A 24,393-nucleotide genomic window follows, 5' to 3' on the forward strand; every position below is an offset into this window, starting at 1 on the left:
CCCTCATGCAGGTTGCCGACTCCTGACAGGTGTCTCAGGCGACCCAAAAGGACCAGGCTGGCTGCAGGGCTCAGTTTCCTGCTCTGCTGCTGCGCTGACATTGTTGAACAACAGTACCCACCTTCCACTCTCTAGTAGGTTCACACACTGGGTGACCACACTGCTCTTGGGTTCTAGAGCTGGGAAAACTGGGTTTACAATCTAGGCTGTGAGGACTTCCAGCAGGTCATATAACTTGCCTGCCTCCTCCTCCTCACTTTTCTCACCTGTCTGAGGAGAATGATCCATTCCGAGTGCCTCTTATATGAAATGCTTGGGCGTGAGAATGTGGTGGATTCAGAGGGGTCAGGCCAGACCTAAGTGAGGAGGTTGGAATTCCATTCCTGAGCCAACTTCCAACCCCAGGCATGTATTACGCTTGATGGTTCAACTTCATCGTTAGTGCGGCCCTTGCCAACATCAGTGAGTTCAGAGGAGGAGAGACGGGGAGAGAACCAGGTTGCAGAGATGAACTAAGGGCCCTGATGCAAAGTGGCGCTACCTTTCTCTGCTGAATGAGGGTAACCATGGAGCTAGCCACTGCAGTGGGGAAGGAATGATGAACTTGCCGTTGGTCAGTTTGTTTGGGTCACTCTGGTTTCTCCTTTCGTGTATATCTCTATTAACCCGTCTCACAGGAATCCTTTAACCTCAGTATTTGTTAGGGTTTGTAAAGATCAGCTGAGACAGACAGTGTGTGGAAGGGAAAATTTAGGTCGCCTAGGTGACTGGGAAGATCAGAATACCAACAAGGAAATGTGTCTTACTGGTAGAAATTAAGAAAGTTGAATATGTTGGGGCACCTGCAGCACTCCCTTTATCATCTTGTGCCGTGATTGGTGCCTGGGTCTAGTTCCGTTCTCCCGAGGGGTATGGGAGGCGGTATGGGTGCTTGGTGCTTGGTGCAGCACACGAAGGACAAGATTTGTTCACTTCTTCCTGATTCAGTGGGACTGGTCTTAAGCTGGCTTCCAGGGAGCAGTGTATGAGTGTTGGAAGGCTGGGGGAAGGTCAGGGGGTACCATTACCATTGGGATGTATGAGGAGCAGTGGGCAGGTGGAAGCAGTGTCCCGCCCGTCTGGGAAAGGGACACAGGATGGAGGCAGGGCGGGGTGGTGGTGATGGTGGTGGGGCGGCGAAGGTGAGACATCACCACAGGAAGCAGGCTGGCCCTGTGGCTGTGACGGCAGCCCCGGGGAAGGCAGCTGGGGAGGGGTGGGGCTGGCAGATAGGAAAGGATGAGGGCAGAGAGAGATGGAGATTGCTTGCCCTTGAGTGTCACATGTGTGCAGCAGGACTGTCCTCCCCTGCAGAGCTTGTTCTGGATTCCTGGAACAGAAATCACTTTGAGTTGACCTTTGGCACACCGGCCAGAGAGCGAGCAGGCTCTTCAGGGGATGAGGTGACAATGTACGGAGGCGGAAGGTCTGACTGAGTACATGTCATGGACTGGGCCTAGAGATGCCGCCTGGACTTTGGAATGGTCCAGAAGCCTCCTTCTACACCAGTGAGTGTGTGTCAGAAAGGAGTAGCTCCTAGGCCACCAGTGTCTTGTCCTGATTAGAACACTGCAGAATGGTTGTTAAACAAACGGACCATTTTCCCTTCATGCTCTGCAAATATTCTGACCGTTAATAGACTCTGCATGATAAACGAAGTTACCCTTCAGTGCCCCTCTCTTTTAGATGACCACTTAACTTACCTTTTTCTTTTTAAAATGATTTATTTGAAATTCAGAGTTATGGACAGAACGGAATCTATCCACTGGTTCACTCCGACACGAACACCTGGCATCGTACCAGGTCAAAGCCAGCATCCAGGTACTCCATCTTTCCCACATGGCTGGAGGGGCCTAAGCACTTGGGCCATCTTCTGCTGCTTCTCTAAGACTGTTAGCAGAGAGCTGTACTGGAAGTAGAGCAGCTGGGACTTGAACTAGTAGCTGCAAGGCCAGCTCGGCTACAATGCCGCTCTTTAACTTACATTGAAGTGGGAAGGTCTGCTTGCCCTCCTTCATTTCATGAGTTTTCGGTTCTTTAGGTATGTTCCTTTGGATGCAACGAAAGTAAATGCCATGTGGTGGAAGTGGGTTTGGTGGAAGTGGAGAGGCTGCTGGGCCAACAGTAATATCTTAGTGTTTCACTAGATTCAGTCGCCTGCTGCTTCTGTGTTGCCTGTTTTCCATGTAAGACTTCAGCCTGAGTCCACAAGGCCAGGTTGGAATTGCGCAGGGGAGCTTGGTGGCCAGGACATCCTCTGTGGTCCACTCACACTCCACCATCACAGCATCTGAACGTCCCTGCCAATCCATCCTCTTGTTTGGATTTTGATATTTTTTTCATATTTTTCTACTTTATCTTTAATTTATCTGGAATTTCCCATTCCCCCTCCCCAAATTCCATCTGCCCTCCAACTGATTTCCCCTATATTATTGATACTAGCATAGTCCTTCCTAAGCAGTCATAAGTCCATCATTCTGCTCTTTAAATATATTATTAAAAAAAAGATTTATTTTACTTTTATTGGAAAGTCTGATATACAGAGAGGAGGAGAGACAGAGAGGAAGATCTTCCTTCTGTCTGCTGATTCATTCCCCAAGCGGCCACAATGGCCGGTGCTGAGCAATCTGAAGCCAGGAGCCTCTTCTGGGTCTCCCACGTGGGTGCAGGGTCCAAATGCTTTGGGCCGTCCTAAGCTGCTTTCCCAGACCACAAGCAGAGAGCTGGATGGGAAGTGGGGCCGGGGGATTAGAACTGGTGCCCATATGGGATCCCAGTGTATACAAGGTGAGGACTTTAGCCACTAGGCTACTGTGCCGGGCCTGAGGCCATTTATTGAAAACTTTGATGATCCAGGCATATGCTAAGTACTTCAGAGGAACTATCAGATGTCTTCCAAAATGCCTATTAGATAGCTTTTTAGAAATTATTTATTTGTTTATTTGAAGGGTAGAGTGTCAGAGAGAGAGAAAGTTTTCTGTCCGATGGTAAATTCCCTAAATGTTCATAACATCTAGCAATGGGTCAGGCCAAAGGCAGGAACATGGGATCTTCCACATGGGGAGTGAGGGCCCAAGCACTAGACCCTGTCACCCTCTGCCTTCCCAAGCACATTAGCAGGGAGTTGGATTGGAAGCAGAGCAGCTGAAGCTGGAAGTGAAGTTCTTCTCTGTGCTGGCTTAAAGCACTGTGCCGTGCTGCGGGCTCTGGGACAGTGCTCAGAGTGTGACAATGAGTTCTTGCTAGAAAACCCAGCTCAGAAGACATTTATTGGCTCGTGAAGCTAACAGGAAATGCAAAAGCAGTCTGGCTTTGCAGCTGCTTGATGGTTCATCTCTAAGAATGTCCTCAAGAACCCACATCCTCACCTTGCCTCTGGCCTGCCAGTGTGGACCTCGCCCTAACGCCTGGCATCCTTGTGGTTGAGGCTTAGCTATCAGCAGTCGTCTGGGCTCTTGGCTTTCTTCGAGGGAAGCCTACAAAATCTCTCCTGGAAATTCCCTTAGAGGAGCTGTCCTAGAAACACTGGGCCAACTCCTTGGTGTCTTATTGGCGCAGTGTGTATCATGAACCACGAGTCAAGAGGAGGATCCCGTTACCTTCCTTGGGTGGAGTTGGTGGATCCACTCCTGGCTCCAGAAAAGCTCTTTGCGTCCTCTGAGTCACCTGAGCTATTCGCAGGAGAACAAAAATAGGGCTCACCAGGAAAGAGGGACACGAATTGTGCAGGCCACCATCATGCTCTAAAATGAACTTAACTAACCTATCCATGACAGACCTTACAGTTTGTTCTTACTTATCATCCCATGTTGCTTCATGTCCCTTCTATTGCTAACATTGCACACATCTAAACCAATTAGAATGATCTTAATGGGCTGGCACAGTGACTCAACAGGCTAATCCTCCACCTTGCAATACCAGCATCTCATATGGGTGCTGGTTCTAGTCCCAGTTGCTCCAGTTCTCGTCCAGCTCTCTGATTTTGGCCTGGGAAAGCGGCAAAGGATGGCTAAGGTTTGTGGGCCCCTGGCACCTATATGGGAGACCCAGAAGAAGCTCCTGGCTTCTGGCTTCAGGAAGGCTCAGCTCTGGTCCTTGTGACCATTTGGAGAGTGAACCAGATGATGCGAGATCTTTCTCTGTGTCTCTCCTCTATAATTCTGCTTTTGAAATAATACTGAATGTATGTTTCAGCCAGTATCAGTCAAGAGTAGAAATAAATGCTGCTTTAGCCCTTAGATACATTCAACATTTTATGTAGTCATTTTGCAAAAGGTGTCTTATAAGCACAAGTTAATGTTGACGAATATCTGGCCTACGATTTCTGATTATTTTTATGGGCACAGGATTTCTGTTTCAAAACTCCAGAGCTTTCTGATTTCAAAATAGGCAAGTGTACATAGTCTAGCGACAATAAAAAGAAGTGATGCAACATTTATCGCCCTGTGAATTTGCTTATTAAGGTAAACTCCACTCATTCACCTTGAACTGGGAAGAAGAACCAGAAACCGAATAGGCAAGTTTCAGTTTCAACTGATTTAAGCCAGTTTGGGGCCTGTGTTGTGGCATAGCAGGTTAAGCCTGGAATGGCAGTGACGGCTCAAGCACTCGGGCCCTTGCCACCCAGGTGGGAGACCTATATACAGTTACTGGCTCCTGGCTTTGACCTGGTCCAACCTGCCTATTGTGGCCATTTGGGGAATAAGCCCCAAATGGATTCTCTTTCTCTCTCTCTACCTCTGTCTCATTCTGCCTTTCAAATCAGTATCTTTTATTTACTTATTTTTTTAAAACCAAGCAAGTTGTAATGAAACTGACATCAGAGATGCTGACGCCTGCGTGTGAAGGCCTGAACCCGTGCAAAACCTGAGGGAGATTTGTCCAATTCCTGTGGAGAGAGAAGATTCAAGGGGAAGATTTAATGGAGAGAATGACATAGACCAAGTCATAGAAATCGCATGTAGGACCTTCACCAATTGCTTCGTTTCAGGAGTTGTCTGTGGGTAAGGCTAGTTCTTCACCAGGTGGGATATTCTAGGGCAGCGTTAGAAGATGCAACTTAAAATTCGAGTTTCCTCCAGTAGAAATCCTCTTTCCAGGTGACCCGGCAGCCTCAGTTGCAGTCAGACTGTAACAGAGAATAACTGCAGAAAGATTAATTAAAGCAGTTGGCTTTGCAAGGACAAATGAATCTCACATACCAACATGACAAATGGGTGTGAGCCTAATCCTAATTAGCAATAAAAAACATCGTTTAGGTGCACAAAGCACATATTTTCAATGACAACTCAACTCTATTCTTCATCTCCACTTAAACACTCAGGTCAAAGAATGCCTGGGTCAAGTTGATGCTTTCATTTCCTGTGCCCACACAGCCTTCACAGCCTGGGTGGGGAGATGCTCATTTGCCAGCAGCCAGCAGAATTCTAAGGACCATCTCTCCATTCATAAAACTGCTTCTATGAATGTGTGTAGCATTGAAATGAAGGTGCATGCATCTAGCCTGCTTGCTAGGATGTATCTGGGGATACCTACACCCCATAGCAAAGTTCTGGGTTCAAGTTCTAACTCTGCTTCCAGTTCTAGCTTCCTGCCAGTGTGTCTTCTGGGAGGCAGTAAGTGATGGCTCAAGCAGTTGCCATCCATAGGAAAAGCCTGGATTGACCACTAGGCTCCTGGGCTTGGCATTTGCATACGGAGCTAGGGGGAGGGAGCTGCCTCTCTCTCTCTCTCTCTCTCTCTCTCTCTCTCAAATTAAGTTAAATTAACATCTTTAAAAGATATATTTATTTATTTGGGGCCCGGCACGATAGCATAATGTTTAAAATTCTCGCCTTGAACACGCCAATATCCCATATGGGTGCTGGTTCTAATCCCGGCAGCTCCACTTACCGTCCAGCTCCCTGCTTGTGTCCTGGGAAAGCAGTCGAGGATTGCCCAAAGCCTTGGGACCCTGCACCCACGTGGGAGACCAGGAGAAGTTCCTAGCTCCTGGCTTTGGATCGGTGCAGCACCGGCTGTTGTGGCCACTTGGGGAATGAATCATTTGATGGAAGATCTTCCTCTCTGTTTCTCCTCCTCTCTGTATATCAGCCCTTCCAATAAAATACTTACTTTTTTTTTAAAAAATAAGATATATTTATTTATTTGAAAGACAGAGTGACAGAAATGGAGGAAGGGAGAGAGAGAAAGGTCTCTCATTCATTGGTCCATTTCCCAAAGGGGCATAAGAGCTAGGCATCAGGGCCCAGTGTATTAGCCAAGTGGTGAAAGTCTCATCTTGCATATACTGGGATTCATGTCCTGGCTGCCCTACTTCCCATCCAGCTCCCAGCTTGTGGTCTGGGAAAGCAGTCAAGGACAGCCCACAGACTGTACCCACGTGGGAGACCCAGAAGAAGCTCCTGGCTCCTGACTTTGAATGTGCTCTGCTCTGGCTGTTGTGGCCACTTGGGGAGTGAACCAGTGGGTGGAAGATCTTCTCTCTGTCTCTTCTTTTCTGATAAAAATAAGTAAATCTTAACAATGACAACAAAACAAACAAAAACACAAAAAGAGCTAAGCCTCAGCCAAAGCTAAGCCATTGCCAAGAACTCTGTCCTGGCTTCCCACAGAGGTGGCAAGGACCCAAGTACTTGGACCATCTGCTGCTGCCTCCCCAAGCATAGTAGCAGGGGGTTGAATTAGAAGTGGAGCTACTGAGATTCATATGAACACTCCTATGGTATGCTGACATTATAAGTGGCAGCTTAACCCACTGTGCCTCAAGGCTCCAATGAACAAATTTTAAAACATTTATATTTATTTATGTTTGAAAGGCAGAGTTGCAGAGAGATTTTCCATTTGCTGCTTTACTTCCAAATGGCCATAATGACCAGAGTTGGGCCAGTCCAAAGCCAGGAGCCTGGACTTTACTCTGAATCTCCCACATAGGTGTAGGGGGCCCAAATAGCCATTCTCTACTGCTTTTCCAGGTGCACTGAAGGGAGATGGATGGAAAGTGGAGCAGCTGGAACATGAACCAGTGCCCATGTGGTGTATCAGCAATGCAGGCGGGAGGCTTACACCATTTACCATGATGCTGGGCACCATTTTTTTTCTCTCTTCCTTCCTCCTTCCCTCGCTTCCTTTCTTTCTTTCTTTCTTTCTTTCTTTCTTTCTTTCTTTCTTTCTTTCTTTCTTTCTTTCTTTCTTTCTTTCTTTCTTTCTTTCTTTCTTTTTCTCTCTTTCCTTCCTTCTCTTTCTTTCTCTCTTTTTCTTTCTCTCCTTCTCTTTCTTTTTCTTTCTCTCTCTCTCTTTCTTTCTCTTTCTCCTTCTTTTTAATACGAAGCATTCACAGACAGGCTAGCCCTTGTGTTCTTACCCTTCTGCATGTTGGCTGTCTTGGTTTCACCGTAGAATGGGGCTGCACTTTTGGAGTTGATGCTGAGTCTAGACTGAATTCCACAGGCCTCTTCCGGAGAAAGGGCTGAGAGAGCCCCCACCTAAGTCTGTTAGTGAAGTGGTTGATGGTTTTGGGGTCCCTGGGTGCCGTGAGTCTCGAGGCACCAAGTGTCAGTTCTTCTTTAGATGGACTTGCCTCACGGGCTTACCGGGAGTAACAATTTCCTCCTCTCCCCCATGAAACCTTTGACCCTGCTCCTGTGTGGTTTTTCTTTGTGGCATTTATCCTTTCTGAACTTGATCATGTACACCTGTGTTTTTTTTTTTTTTTAGAATTATTTATTTTTATTGGAATGTCAGATATACAGAGGAGAGACAGAGAGGAAGATCTTCTGTCCGATGATTCACTTCCCAAGTGGCTGCAATGGCTAGAGCTGAGCTGATCAGAAGCCACAAGCCAGGAGCGTCTTCCAGGTCTCCCACACGGGTGCAGGGTCCCAAGGCTTTGGGCCTTCCTCGACTGCTTTCCCAGGCCACAAGCAGGGAGCTGGATGGGAAGCGGGGTTGCTGGGGTTAGAACTGGCGCCCATATGGGATCTTGGCAAGTACAAGGCGAGGACTTTAGCCACTAGGCTACCATGCTGGGCCCATTCACTCATTATTATTTTTAAAATTTATTTACATATTTGAGGGTCCACTGTGGCAGCTCAATGGCTAAATCCTCACCTTGGAAGCTCTTAGATCCCTTATGGGCATAGGTTCGTGCCTGGCTCGTCTGCTTCCTGATTTATGGTCTGTTTATGGCCTGGGAAAGAAGTAGAGGATGACCTAACGCCTTGCAACCCTGCACCTATGTGGGAGTACTAGAAGAAGCTCCTGGCTCCTGGCTTTAGATGGGCTCTGCTACGGTCATTGTGGCCACTTGGGGAGTGAAACAGCGCATGGGATTTTTGTATGTGCCAGGATTCTTTAGGGCCTTCAGTTTGTATCCTGGCTGCTCCACTTCCCTTTCAGCTGCCTGTTTGTGGCCTGGGATAGCCCAACACCTTGGGACCCTGTACCCCCGTGGGAGACCCAGAAGAAGCTCAATGTTCCTGCCTTTGGATTAGCTTAGCTCTGGCCATTGCGATCACTTGGGGAGTGAACCAGTAGGTGGAAGATCTTTTTTTCTCTCCTTCTCTCTGTAAATCTGTGCATGCACTCAAGACCCTGCTTAAGGAGGGCCCCAGGCCAGTCCCCTCCCTGGAGGACTAAGCATCCAGAATGGTGGTCTTTATTTATTTATTATTGTTTTTAAGATTTATTTATTTTGAAATTCTGGTTTACAGAGAGGGGGGGGGGGGAGAGAAAGAGAGAGAGAAAAAATTTCTCATCCACTGCTTCACTCCCCAAATGATAGCAATGGCTAGAGCTGGGCTGATTAGAAGATGCAAGCCAGAAGCTTCTTCCAGGTCTCCCACTTAGATTTAGGGGCCCAAGACCTTGCTGTCTCAGATGACTAGCAGGGTGTTGAATGGGAGGTGGAACAGCCTAGTGGTGTTTTAAAGCCATACAAGACAAAGGTGGCCTTTTAAAGCGATGTCTCAGCAGGACACTCCCCTCAGTGTGTGGGCAGCTAGTAGTCCCACTGGGTTAATGGGCCTTCAGAGAAAAACTAGAAAACAATGCTCCCAGCTTGAGTCCCTCAGAACGTTTTGGCAGAGAGGTCCTATGAATAGGAGGAAGGGAGGAGGCCTTGGAGGGGAGAAGTGACTCAGCAAGCCTTGTCAGGACCTGATCTTCAACTTTCTGCCCACGGATACTTAGGGTTGGTTGGGGAACTTTGGTCAACTCCCTGTAACCTGTAGTTTGACTACTGTTCTCTTTTGCTCCATTGCCCTTTGACTGCGCACTGCTCAACACCAACATGTACGTTGCTGCTTGAAGTCTGTGAGAAACAGTTGTCAATAAAATTACTCCCGTCTGTAAGTCACCACTGTCTGGCTTCATGGCTTACACAGTCAGGACTCCTTCTTCTTTCCTTTGTTGTGGGCCCTGGGTCTTAGTGGGTCTTTGAGGATTGACCCTTGGAGTGAGAGATGTCATGGAGATCTGCCAGCCTGTTTTGTCCCCAGGGCTGTTCCCTAGGCAATGAGCTTCAAGGAGACATGGTGGACACTCCCAAGAAGGAAATTTTCTAGATGTCTGCATCACTTGATTTTTTGAAAAATGTGCTGAGGGCCCGGGAAAATGGCTCAATTGGCTAATTTTCTACCTCCAAGTGCCAGAATCCCATATGGGTGCTGGTTCATGTCCTGTCTGCTTCATTTCCCATCCAGCTCCCTGTCTGTGGCCTGAGAAAGCAGTTGAGGATGGCCCAAAGCCTTGGGACCCTGCACCCGTGTGGGAGTCCCCAAGGAAGCTCCTGGCTTTGAATTGCCTCAGCCCTGTCTATTGTGGCCATGTGGAAAGTGAACCAACAACTAGAAGATCTTTCTCTCTTTCTCTCCTTCTCCCTGAATATATGCCTTTCCAATACAAATAAATCAATCTTAAAAAAAGAAAAAAAAAAGAAAGAAAAGTGTGAGTAGAAGTCTAGGAGTTACAGATAGCATCCCTATGCCCTTGAAGTGAGCTAGTCTTAGGATGAAGCAAAGCCAGAAAGGGCAGAGAAGGGAGAAAGAAGCAGATAGGCTCTCTGCTGGCATTCCTGAGCAATAGGAAGCCAGCCTGGCTCTGGGCACTGCAGTAGATGCAAGCCAACAGGTTCAATTGCAAAAACAGATCTATTTATTGATTTGAAAGGCAGAGTGACCGAGAGAGGACTCTGTGTGCTTGTTTACTTCCCAGATCGCCAAAGCTAGAAGAAAGCAGCTCCCTCTGGGTCTCTAACATGGGTGGCTGGGGACCTAAGCACTTGGGCCATCATCTGCTGCTTTCCCAGGCTCATTAGCAGGAAGCTGGATCTGAAGAGGAGCAGTCGGTACTGAAACTGGTACTCTGATAGGGGGTGCCATAGTTGCAGGTTGTCTTTTAGCCCTCTGTGCCATGACACGGTTCCCTGCTGCTTGTTAACCTACCTGTGCTTACGTCAACTGTATCCCATTGGCCAGTACTTTTTAGAACACAGAGGACTGATTATTAGATTTTAGTCTTCTCAAGAGTGAGACAAGACTTCCATCGTTAAAGCTTAACAGCAAAATATCTTTTAGAATATTAGTTGTTCCCTGAGAAAAAATTTGAGAGCTATTACTGTAGTGAGTTTTCTGTTGTAAACAATCCTCTGGCCTTAAAAGTAATACATTTGTGTATCGTCTAACTGCTAACATGGGCCTAGTATCTTTATTCTGTGATTTGGCCTTGATAATAATAGTCAGAGGCAATTATTGTAATCATAATCATTGAACTGGTGAGACAAGCAAGATTGAATTAGAGTGTTTTTGCACACCTAGGAGGTGGCAGGTAGAGGAAGTGGATCAAAAATCTAGATCTGCCCTTGAGAATCGCTCACGAGCGTGTGGTTGGCCTAGCAGTTAGGGTATTGGTTAAGATGCCTCTGTTGCACCTGCGAGGAACTTAGTTTTGGCTCATGACTCCAGCTTCCGTCTCATGGGAACCCCGAGAGGCAACAACGATGGCTCAAGTTCCGAATCCACCCAAGTCGGAGACTTGGTCTTGGAAATTCCTGGCTTCAGCCTCTGCCCAGTCCTGACAGAGACCAGAATGGGGGTAGTTTACAGGAATTGGAGCTCTCTGTCCCTCTGCTTCTCAAGGAAATAATAATAATAATAATAATAATAATAATAAATAAAAAAGTGAAAACAAACAAACAAGCAAGAAAGATTGCATACTTAGGGTAGTATGCCTGTGTGTGTGAAGTGTGGACAGGGTGGCAGTGATGGCTGACCTTGGAGACTGCTCCTGTCCGAAGGCCCTTCCCAAGCAGCTGGTGCTACGGAGTTTCAGTAATTCTGATGAAGCTTTTGGCCTGGAGATCTGCAGAATGAAGATATCATGGAGGGTGTGAGACAGGGCCAGCAGGTGGCAATTTCAAATCCTTCCAGATCTTTCCTTGCGTACCATTCAGTCTGTCCATGCCTTTGCTGTTGGACACCCTCTGATGGGCCATGGTGACAAGTCTGAGACCAGGGAAGGGAAGGAACTGGGCTAGGGGGTAGCCTCTGCTTTTTCTTATTCCAGTTACCTTTGGCTGGCTGCTTAGGGGATTTTTGTTTGGCTTTGTTTTGTTTTTCAGTGTCCCTAACCAGGTTGACGCCTTCAAAAAAGCTCAAGCTCAGAAAGCGCTCAGTCCTCAGCCATTAAAAACACCGGTGTCGGGATGGTAGCAACTGCAGGCCCACAGGCCTGTATCCAAAATCTTTAGGACTGGAGAGATCTCAGGACTTGGCCTATGACCTGCTGCCCCAGGTGGAGTCCCTTGCAACCTGTGCGTGCAAGTGCCTCTGTTCATCTGCAGCCAAAAGATGGGTATGCACACGGAATGAGAGAAACTCAGTCAACTCACAGCGGTCTAAGGCCAGAGCTTGGCACCCAATGCATAGCGCATTCACTCCTGCCCTGGTGGCTGCTTGAATTTGGGAACAGAGGCTAAGGACCTTATCTTTTTTGCACCATCCTCAGCCCCTTTTCTCCCATTTTTGTGAGCTTCCTGCAGTCAATAGTTTCCAGCATCAAATACCTTAAGAGATGTGTTATGCCCCCCCCCCCCTTCTAAAACAAGAAGGCCATGATTTACAAGCCTTTTAGGTGCTAAGGATGAAAAGAGAAGTTGGAGAAGTTTGGCAAATTCCAAGAAAGGTTGGAATTTTGGGGTGGGGGACAGATAGAACTTGAGGAAACTGGGCCTTCCTGGGCTAGTTCTCAAGTTGTTTATTCTACCTGAGGGACACACAGAGGACAGGGAGACCACAGCCCGAGGCTCTGGCTGGGAAAATAGCTGTCAGAGCTGGTGACAGAGAGTCAGGATTATAAAACCAAGGCTCTGTATGTCTTAGAAATCATGGAAACTCCGTGGGAGTTCCTGAGCACCTGGAAATAGGGCTGAGATAGACGAGGAGCACTCAGTGCCTGCCAGGCTGGATGCACCTGCCCGCACCGGGAGCTCAACGCTGCTTCGTCCTTTGCCTGAGCTGCCCTTCCTGGCATCCTGCCCGCGCACTCTTCCACTCATCTTTCAGGACCCAGCTCAGGTGTCACCTGCTTGCTGGAAGCCTCTCCGTGACCTCCCAGGGGACTGCTCACTACTTTGCCTGTGGGCCCTGCAAACCTTTGTAGCCACCTGCTGGCACGTCCCGCTTGGCATGCCTGTCTCCCTGGGACAGACACTAAAGCTTTTCTTTCTCTTGTTTAAGTCTGGCACCTTGCACCATGCTTGGCTCACAATAATTGTAAGTAATTGTTGGTTGAATAAAAGTTTCCTGTGTCTTCTGTCATCACTTAATCTTCTCAGTTTCCTGGTATATAGATTTTTAAATTATTAGTCTTACTATGGACCAGCTTGGTAGCCTAGCAGCGAAAGTCCTTGCCTTGCATGCACTAGGATCCTACATGGGTGTCTGTTCACACCCTGCTTGCTCCATTTCCCTTCCAGCTCCGTGTTTGTGGCCTGGGAAATCAGTGGAGAGTGGCCCAGGTGCATTTGGAACCCTGTGCCCACGTGGGAGACCTGGAGGAGGCTCCTGGCTCCTGGCTTCAGATTGGCTTGACTCCGGCCCTTGTGGTCACATGGGGAGTGGACCAGCAGATGGAAGCTCTTTCTCTCTGTCTTTCCTTCTCTGTCTAAATTTGACTTTATAATAAAAACAAATAAATAAACAAAAATTTTCAAAATTAGTCCTACTGTGACATTGCAATGATAAGTATTACATGGTCAAAACTCTGGAGTGTAGGCATTGCTACCATGCTCCAATAAAGAACATGGAGTTGTGCGACAATACACTTTGAAAATGATGAGATGGAGATTGTTGAGTTACTTAGTGGCTTCAACTATGTCCTCCCCAAGTTCTGAATCTCTGAATATCTGACATCTCTGAATATGGAAATGAATCTTTTGGATATAATTTTTAAATCAATTAATTAATTAATTTAAATAATCTTACTTAGTTGATTAGGGTACAAAGGGTCAAGGGCTACAGGAAAGTGGGTAATACCATTGTTTCCACACTAATATCATTTTTTCCCCTGTATCTGGGGTCAGGGGAGAAACAAAGGGAAAAACCCCACCCAGCCTCCCTCCCATCCCAGGTCCCCAATGTGAGACACGCTCCGAGGGTTCTGCTCAAGTAGTTTTGATAGTTCAACAGTTCTGAATTGCAGCCAATCTTGCTCTACCAATCGCGATGAACCCTATTCAGAATCCACTGGCTGACAGTCTCTTCATGGTTGGGGTTCCGTGATCAGCAGTTCAGTTGGAGGGATCTCCAAAGAAACTTCATCTGAGATGGTCCCAAACCTGACTCTTGTGTGAGTTTGCCAGTACAGAGTCTGGCACAGTGCGTCGCCCAAATCACCTTATGCACATGCTGGTCATTGCAATTGCTGGGTCAGTTCTGTTTCCAGCCCTGTCATCCACTTGAACCAATGGGTGTTGTAGTTCAGCTCGATCCTACCTACTTCATACTCGGTCCTCATGCAAACCAGTGGGCGCTGCAGTCTAGTTGGGGTGACTCCCCATAACCCCCACCAGGCCTGCTCCCTACCCTGGTTCCCATGCATGCCAGTATGTGCCACAGGCTTGTTCAGTCTATTCCACATCCCATTTAGCTCTGGTACTTGTCAATGGGCATTGATGCCTAGTTCAACCCAACCAACCTACTATCCAGCCCATAAACATACTGGCAGGTGCCTTTCTGTCTAGCCACCCTTGTCCCTGTCCTGCTTTCCATGCTCTCCACGGTGAGTGGTTACCCATGAGGGAGGTGCCCACTATCTCCGTACTAGGCCACTCCAACTTCTGAATTATGCACTCTCCAGGTGGTTCTTTGGTTTAACTTAACAGAATTGGCCCCCACTGCCAGCCTCTGCCAGCTGATGCTGTGGCAAATCCCAACCAACCCTCACCCACTCTAATTTTTGCTTGCACCAGTCGGAACAGTCAGCCCAATCTGACCCTTCCCCAATCTAGCTCACATGAGGCCCACAGGTGTTGTAGCCCTGCCTGGTCTGGTCTGTCCCCATCCCAACTCCTGCTCTCCAGTGGAAGTGGTTGTCCAGCAGGGGAGCCCACATTCCTCCTGCTTGCTTTGCCTCCTCCTCACCAGTTCTCACATGTGCTGTTTGGGCACTGCAACCACATCTGGTACGGCTCACCTCACCTTGGCATTCCTTAATGTGCACTGGTTTGTGTTGTGACCGAACCTGGCCTGACTCACACTCTATGCCGGTGCTCGGATTCACCAGCGGTTGATGTGAACAGGTTCAGCCTGGTCTGTGCCCCACCTATGCTGTATGTATGATGGTGGTATCTTCCTCTGGCCTGGTCTGAGTTGCTCCATATCATAGTGCTTGCACTCACCTGTAGGGGCTGTGTTCCGACAGAGGAATTTCGCAAGCTCCTGCTTCAGAACCTCTCCCTATGCCAGGTCTTGCTCATACTGGCGGTTCCATGGGCCAGCCCTCATTGCTGGCCTTCAATCCATTCTAGTTCTTGGTGTTGGCTGTTTCAACCCAGCCAAAGCTTGTCCATGCCCAGACACTGCTCACACATGGCTCAGTAGGGGCAGAGATCCAGCCTAGTCCATCCTACATCTACCCAGGTTCTCCAGAGTGCCAGATGTTGCTGGCGTCTAGCCCAGCTTGGTGCACCCAGCCTCAGTCCACATTTGTTCCAAGGGAGATTGCAGCTATATCCAGACTAAAACACAGCCCCCACTCCAGCCCCCGCACCCTCCCATGGGAATCCCAACCCAGCAAGGGTGTACTCTCACAGCTCCCCAACCGAGTCTATTCCCAACCCTAGATTGCACGCTCGTCCTTGGGTACTCTGACTCATTTGGCTTAGCCCCTTAGCTGTCTCAGCCTTTGTCTTTGATGCTGTGCCGTGTATCCCTGCCTCATGCAGACCAGTTGGTATAAGAGACTAGGTCGGAATGACATGTGTTCCATCCTGATTTCTTTTCTGTTTTGTGAGTTGAAGTTTGCTTGGCCCTGCCCCGTCCTCCCTCTTCCAGTTGCAGCTTGGCCCACCCCACATCCTATTTTAAGATGCACCTTCGGGTGGTGCTGCCTTGACCTGCCCAGATTGCCATCCCTTACCTGTAAGTGATGACAGGTGCCATGGTCACTCCTAGCTTAGCCCATTGCCACCCCAGCTCCCAAGCTAACCTGCGGGACTTGTATTTCCACAGGATTGGGCCCACACTTCCCCCACAGAGTTTAACCCCAGACCAAGTTCTCTCGCGTGCTGGTTAGTGTCTTGACCCTGCCAAGTGTGACCAGACCATCATTCCACCACCCAGTCAAGTAATGGTACCTAGCCCTGCCAGACAGGTCCCCATCCATAGCTTTGGTGTGGACTGGTGTGTGGCAGTCAGTGGTACTCTATGCTAACAGCCCATCTCAGGATTCCTAATTTGGCTGGTGAATCAGTCTGGCCCAAATAGATCTTATGGACATTCCCTTCCAAACCATCAGGTCTCAGTCTCCACACTTGCCCCAAAGTTTCATGACCCCGTTGCTGGGAATCACCCAGAATTCATCTCTCACCTACACTAAAGCTGGCCTTATTCATGGGTGTCCCTAAGCAGCAACTTCATATCCTAAAAACCGCAGGGCTTGCCGCTGGGCGGTCAGCAGGCAGAACCTGACACCATTTGGTGCACTGGCCCAAAGCCAAAGACTCAGTCACTGCCTTTCGGCAGAGGCTTTGGCCTGAGTCCCCAGACTTGGATCTGGTCCAGCAGCCCCCCCCCCTCCACAGCTGCCACCTTGCAGGGCGCTGTAAGCCACCCCCATAATCTCTAGGATATAACTGAACTAAAGATCTCAAGATGAATGACTCTTGTATCGGGTGGACCCTAATTCTCTCTCTCTCTTTTTAAAAAATGATTTTTATTTATTATTTATTTGAAAAGCAGAGCTACAGGGAAAATGAGGGAGAGGCCGAGAGATAGACATCTGTCCAGGGGTTTAGTTCCCAAATGGCCATACCAGGAGCCTGGAACTCCATCCAGGTCTTCAATATGTCTGTCAGGGGCCCAATCATTCAGGCTGGCCTCTGCTGCTTTCCCTGGTGCTTTAGCAGGGCGCTAGATCAGAAGTGGAGCAACTTGGACTTGAACCAGTGTCCTTATGAGCTGTCAGAGTTTCAGATGCCAGTGCTGTATCACTGGCCTTCCTGTTCCCTAAATCTAATGAAGGAAGTTCTTATAAGAGGCAGAAAGGAAGATACAAGGACAAAGAGAAAGCCATGGACACATGGAGGCAGAGGGACCTGGGCTTTCACCCTGTGTTTTGGACTTACTGTCTGCCCTGTGACAGAAGAGGAAACCCAAAGGTTGTGGTATATTGCACGGCTGCTTCAGCAAATTAGTACAAATGTCACCCGTGATTTCAGAGTATCCTCCAAAGCTCACTGGGGGTGTTAAGAAACATAGTTGCATGAAGATGGATGGGGTGTTGGGGATTAGCATTGACAATTTGGGAGTCGTCCCTACTTTACTTGCTGAATTTCAGGTTCCTCCACTGAAGACTGGGGGTGACAGTCTAGCAGTGCCTGTCTGCTCTGTCCTGGATGTTGGAGTCCCTCCAAACCCCACATGCTGCAGCTTAGGCCTCAATTCCGTGATATTCAGAGTGGGCCTTTTAGGAGGCGATGACGTCATGAGCGTGCCATCCTCAAGACTGGGATTCATGTGAGAGAGGCTCAGAGGGGACTGATGTTTTCAGGATACAAGGACCCAGGAAGAAGCCACCATTTGTGAACTGGGTCTGCTGGTGCCTTGATGTTTTTGAACTTCCCGGCCTCCAGAGCTGAGACCAATGCACTTCCGCTCCTGAGCCGCCACACAGCCTTGGGGGATTTTGTTGTTTGAGCTAAATGGACCAAGTGCCTTTGCCTCTTCCCTCAGACACCAAATATGCCATCTCCCAAGGACTTCCGGCTTCTAGAGCCCCGAGGGGATAAAAGTTGGCTGATTAAAGTCTGTGGTGTCTTTGTTATAGCAGCCTGAATGGACTTAGATATTCCTGTGTGAGGCTGTAGTGGAGGATGTGGTAATTGAGACAGTAGATGAAAAGTACTTCGTGTGCACAAGGGAGACACTCAATAAATGTCATTAGTCAATTATCAGATGGGGCAAGACAAGGTTTCCTGGCCTGCCAGTGTGACCGGTGCAGACAAGGGCAATATATTTAGATGAGACACTGAAGCCTCAAGCTGCTCATAACTTGAAGCAATGTCCCTTCTCCCTACGCATCAAACATTGATCCTCAGCTGATATATTTGTACCCATGTGCAGGCATCTCTGACATTCTCTGACTAAATGAATTTTAAAACTTATCAATCATCAAGTAAGCTGTTTGCATCCTGGGACACCCAGAACTTTCAGGACCCTGCAACATTGTAATGTGAACATCCGTGCTCCTTTTGGGATGTCTGCTAGAAACCGTGTCATTTACATGCAAGGGGAAAGTACAGTAGGACTGAAATGGTGAAGTGGTGTTTTTGTGTCTCTGTGTGTTTGATTTTAATGGGAATACTTGATAGGTACGGTAGCACTGATTTCCTCACAGGAAAGAGAATTCACAATCCTACTTTTTTTCAGGTTGAAAGTGTACACAATACAGGGAAAGAGACAAGATAATAAAAGTGTCTTTCTAGGGCTGATATCGTGGTGCATGGAGCTTAAGTCCTGCCTGCTCCACTTCCCACCTAGCTCCCCTGCTAATGGGCTGGGAACAGTAACTGAAAATGGGCTGAGTGTTTGGTCCCCTGCCATGCCCCTGGGAGATCTGCATGAAGCTGCTCCCTCCTGTCTTAGGCCTGGCCCTGAGCTGCCTGTTACAGCCATCTGAGGAGTAAGACAGTGGATTGAAGATATTTTTCTCTCTCTTTCTTCCTCTGTAACTGTGACTTGCAAAAAAGATTAAATAATTTTTTTAAAAAAATGTATTTTTAAATAAAAATAAGAAAAAGATCTTCAGTTCGCTGGTTTACTCTCCAAGTGGCCATAATGGCTGGAGCTGAGCTGCTCTGAAGGCAGGAACCAACAGTCTCTTCTGGGTCTCCCATGTGGGTTCAGGGTTCCAAGGTTTTGGGCCATCCTCGACTGCTTTCCCAGGCCACAAGCAGGGAGCTGGATGGGAAGTGGAGCTGCTGGGATACGAACCTGGCACCCATATGGGATCCTGGCACATGCCAGGTGAGGATATAGCTACTAGGCTGCCACGCCAGGACCATAAACATTGAATAAATTTTTAAAAAGATAAGTGTCTGCTGATGTGTTCAAACCATTTAATGCTACGAGATAGTCTCCCAAAGCAAATACAGGCCCAGGGAGGTTTGATAAATTATCTCTGGTCAATTATTTAGTTGCAGATGCAAAATTATCACATACGATTTTTGACTCTAGTCCAAGACTTTCCCAGCACATCTAAACTAGGAGGAAAACCCATGTCCTCTGTCTGTTTTCATCCATTTGTTCAGCATACTGATGTGACCTGGCCAGACACAGCCACTGCCTTCCTGAAGCTCACAGGTCAAGAACAGATGGGGTCATGGTGCTCCTGACAGCAGGAGCTCAGCTCTCGTTGGTGAAGGCCTTGGGATAGCTCATCACGCCGCTCGGAGCACAGGGCCTTCCATTGTCAAGAGCATTTCTTCTTTGCCACGGATCACCGTGTGCCTGCCTCATTCTTCGCTCTCTCTTTTTCCCCCTATTGGCTTCCTGGAGCTGCTGAGCCTGTGTGGTGCAAGAGATGTTAGTTTCAAGGCTGTGTAAAAAAGTAAGAATTTTTAATGTATATGTATATATGTATATGTGTATATATAAATTAATGTATTTTTTTTCATCTACTTGAAAGAGGGCTAGAGACAGAGGAGAGAGGAATCTTCTATCTGTTGATTCATTCCCCCAACTATCCACAATAACCTGAGTTGGGCCAATGTGAGGCCAAGAGTCTAAATTTTATCTGTTTCCTAAGTGCGTGGTAGCAGCCATCTTTTAATGCTTCCCAGAATGCATTAGCTGACAGCTGGATTAGAAACAAACCAGCCAGAACTTGACCCAGGCATCCAGATATGGAATGCATTAGGCCCAGGTGGTGGCCTAACTTGTGTGAGACAAAGTGTAACCTAAAAAAAAAGTGATGTATTGGTTTACTTAAAAGGTAGAGTGACAGAGAGAGAAGGAGAGGAAGAGAAAGATCTTCCATTTATTGGTTGATGCCTCCTTTCCAAACAAAACAAAACAAAAGAAAACAACAAAACAAAAAGCCCCATAATATAGGGCTGGGCCAGGAGGAAGCCAGAGGCCAGAAACTCCATCTGGATCTACCCTGCAGCTGGCAAGGACCCAAGTACTTGGGCCATGTGCGGCTTTCCTGGGCTGTGTTAGCAGGAGGCTTGAGCAGAAATGGAGCAGACAGGATTTGAATTATCACTTTAAGTGGTAGCAAAATCCAGAGTGCTACTATATGGGCCTTATGTGAAGAACTAATTTTTTGATGAGGGATGAATAAAGTTCTATTTGTAGCACCAGAAAAGAGCATTTAACTTGGATTTGCACAGAGACCTGAGGTAGGAATCAGGAGAAGGTGGCAGGCAGGAGCGGGAGGAGGAGGATGTGTCAGGGACAGCCCTGGTGGTGATCCCAGAGGCACAGGGGGGCGCTGGCTACAGGGTGATGCCCAGTGAGATGGGCAGGTGGAGGCTGGGGGCTGCAGTCGTTCTTGGAGGCAGAAAACCTGTCTGACTGTTTTTTACCTGCTGGAAAAATAACATGTAAAACAATGCATTATGAAAGCAAATGATAAAAGCAAAGCACGTGAAAGGAATTCTATTTTCTTACTGGCCTATACACGCACTTTGTAGTTATATTCCAGCCACATCTGGCTATTGTCATTTTGGACCCTGCTGGGTGTCATAGGCAGGGATCCTCTAGCCACCATGGCTTTGGGTTTAGTGAGTTTGGGTGTATGTAGTTCAGTGTGAGAAGGCTCTGCTTTCCTGAAACATCAGTACTCTTGGCCATTCCTCAGAGAGGCCTGCTCCCTACAGGAGTGAGAGCAAACCCTCATGGTACAGGGCGCCTGCTGCTCTGCCAGCATGCCAGCTCTTGCCAGTTCTGGAAGCCTGCTGGCCCAGCAGAAGGCGAATTCTAGTTTTTCTATTAGTTTGGTTCTCTATGTTGGTACTAAAGCTGTGATCTGCTGGACTCGGTGACTCCCTTCCCCTGTCTGCTCTGTGCACATTTGATCAAATCCATCTGCCGTATGCTAGCCTGTTTAAGTAACTCTAGGTGATTTCTAATGCTGTTGAGTGCTCGGGTGGCACTGTGTTTTCATTGAGTGTGGCTGATTGGAAAGTGCAGGCCAGTTATTGTAAGAAATATTTTAATTTTTTTTTAAAAAAAGGTGTATTCATTTTCATTGGAAAGGTAGATTTTAAGATAAAAGGAGAGATGAATGATTTTCCATCTGCTGATTCACTCCCCAAATGGTTGCAATGGCCAGAGCCGAGCTGATCCGAAGCCCGGAGTCAAGAGCCTCTTCTAGGTCTCCCATGCAGGTGCAGGGTCCCAAAGCTTTGTCTACTGCTTTCCCAGGTCAGAAGCAGGGGACTGGATCAAAAGTGGGATGTCTGGAACACAAACTGGCGCCCACAGGCTGAGGATCAGACAGTTGAGCCAAGAACTATTTTTCAAATTCATTCATTCATTAAAATCTTAAGTGCATAGTAGAAGCTATCATATATATTTTTTAAAGATTTATATCTCATTTATTTGAAAGGCAGAGTTTCAGAAAATGAGAGAGAGAGATCCTCTATTTGCGGATTCACTCCTCAAACGGCTGCAGTGGCAGGAACTGGGCCAAAGCAAATCCAGGAGCCGGGAGTTTCTTCTAGATCTCATGTGGTTGCAAAGATGCAAGGGCTTGCCTACTTGGGCCATCTTCTGTTGCTTCGTCAGGCATGTTAGCAGGGAGTTGGGTCAAAAGTGTAGCAGCTAGGTCTTGAACCAGTGCCTGTGTGGGATGCCTGTACTGCCAGCAGAATCTTTTTTTTTTTTTTAGATTTATTTTATTTTCATTACAAAGTCAGATATACTGAGAGGAGGAGAGATAGAGAGGAAGTGGAGCTGCCGGGATTAGAACCAGCAGCCACATGGGATCAAGGTGAGGACCTTAGCCACTAGGCCACGCTGTGCCGGCAGAATCTTAATTTGCTGCACCACAATGCTAGACCCTGATACAAGATTTATTTACTTATTTCTTGACTGTCAGAGTTACAGAGAAGGAGGGAGAGACACAGAGAGAGATCTTCCATCTGCTGTTTATCTGTCCAGGTGTTTGCAACAGCTGGCGCTGGGCCAGGCTGCAGCCAGGAGCATGGGTTTCATTCAGTTCTTCTCCATGTGTATCAGGGGCCCGACCACTTGGGCCATCTTCTGCTGCTTGTTCCAGGTCATGAGCAGGAAGCTGGCCTGGAAGCGGGGCAGTTAGAACACCCACCTGTCTGTAATGTAATGCCAATGTCTCAGGCAGAGGTTTTACCTGGTAAACCACAATGCTGACCTTAGTTTGTACAGAATTAAGCCCACCCTGGCCACTGGCCCAAATTCCCATGTTAATCTTCCGCTCAGGTGTCAAAGACCACAATTAAATGCAATCTATGTCCTAAAAGAGTAATCTATACCATAAACGGCCATTATTATCTCTGGCAACTTAGCACAGTTCAGCTCAGTCAAGCACTTTTTTTTTTTCCTTTGTCTCTTCTTGTTCCTGTGAGTGGGAAGGCCAAGATTGCACTTTATCTGAAGGAAAAGAGACCCACACCGAACCCTAGCCTAAGCAGCCTCTTGCTCAGAGTCCTCTGCAAGCGTAGGTCCCCAAGAAACAGGATCCTGGAGAAGCCTACCTGTGAGGGGTGGCTGGGCCTCAGCAGGCCTAACTGAGAGTCTCGTAGAGCCTGTTTGGGTCGGAGAGGAGCCCATTTGCAGAGAGTCAGGACGAGGTGGCAGATGGATGGCTCTCTGTGGTCTTCTCCAGGGTCAGCCCTGCACTCACTTATGCACGGATTCCTTCCCCGCGTTCTTTCCCCTCACTGGAATCCCAGGCACGGGGCTGCCTTATTTGAAGCCAAGTGCACTTGGGCACCACATGGATGAGGCCTAACCTTACAGGCAATGCTTTTGCTCGCTGGGCAGATGTTCGTTATGATGCTTCAAATCTCTCCTTCCCTCCTGTGCGCCCCTACCCCTTCTCATGGTTCTTTGTTTCATCTTTAAATGAAAAACCCTTGAGAAACACTGACTTTAAAAAAAAAATGTTGTTCAAGAGATGGGGAGACAGGAAGACACACACACACACACACACACACACACACACAGAGTGAGGTAGAGAGAGAGAGAGCGAGTGCTCCTGTCCACGGATTCATTCTCCCAGGGCTTCGGGGGTGGGGATGGGTGGGGTGGAATGGGGGTTGGAAATGAAGTCAGCAGCTGGGAGTTCAACCCATGCAGATGTCAGGAACCTCATTGCTTGAGTCATTCCTTCTATTTCCTACAGTCTACGTTAGCAGGAAGCTGGAGTCAGAATCCAGAGAAAGGAATTAAACCCACCATCTTGGCTATGGGACATGGTCCTTTTAACCGTAGACCAAACACCCACCCTTGGTCCACCCCCCATCCTCATCCTTGTTCTTTTGTTTGAGCCCAAAGAAAAACACATTTTCTCCTCTCTTCATTTTCAGTTATTAAAGTACTAAAGCATTTGATTCTAAAGCAAACACATGAGGGCAAATTATAGAAGTGTGCCTGTGGATTAAAGGACTGAGTTAGTTCACAGGAAGAAAATGACACAAAATTTTCCCCCCACTGGACAGAAGAGAAAAGTAGATCAAATTGCCCAACCTTTGAACCCTGTCATTGTCCCCTTAAAGCTCTTATTGTCAGTGTTAGGTATAATCTGTGCACAGCTGTGATACCGAATTCACATCCTGCATATAACCAGGAGCTTAGTATTAAGGAAGGTCTTGGAGAACATTGAGTTTCCATAAAGATGTTGCAAAGGACAGTCAATTACTTTTATTTCCACTGTCAGTCTGGTGAAGGAATTTGCTTGCAAGACTAGGGTTTAGAAAGATTTTAATTGTATATTCTTTCTTTGTGAATCAAAGGTAGAAGAACGTAAGGTTGGACTCATCCAAAGACTGCCTCCTCCCTTCCCTGGTGCTGACACAGTGCCTGCTATGCCTGTACTTGCTTCCTTAGCAACTTGCTGCAACCTTGGTGGCTTATGGCAGAGCTGCATGCTCTCATGGGTCTGGAGGGCAGAAGTCCAAAAGCAAGGGGCCAACAGACCTGGGTTTTAGGAGACTCTGGGAGAGAATTCTCCATCTTTCATAGTTTCTGGTGGCCCTCGGTGTCTCTTGGCCTGTGGCTGCCTCACGCTGATCTCTGCCTCATGTCCTCATGTGGCTGTGTCCTCCTCTACATGCTTTTCCTCTGGGGTCTCTTCCAAGAACAATTGCCACTGGACTTAGGTGAGGATGATCTCATGCCAGGATCCTTAAGTTCATTACATCTGCAAGATGCTTTCCTAAGTCACGCCGATCAGCAGGGCCCATGATGTGGACAGATCTTTTGGGGTCTCCCATGTCACCCACCACCACTGCCACTACTGCCGCTACTGTGGAGTGAAAGGCAGCCATGCTTCCCTGGGGTCTTGCCTGGTTGGGTGGTCAGTGAGTCGTGACGCAGCTGCGCACGTGTGCTGGGTGTTGGAGGCAGGTGCAAACAGGTCTGTGGTCAGCGG

The sequence above is a fragment of the Ochotona princeps genome, chromosome 1 (assembly GCF_030435755.1).
Source record: "Ochotona princeps isolate mOchPri1 chromosome 1, mOchPri1.hap1, whole genome shotgun sequence".
Classification (NCBI taxonomy): Eukaryota; Metazoa; Chordata; class Mammalia; order Lagomorpha; family Ochotonidae; genus Ochotona; species Ochotona princeps.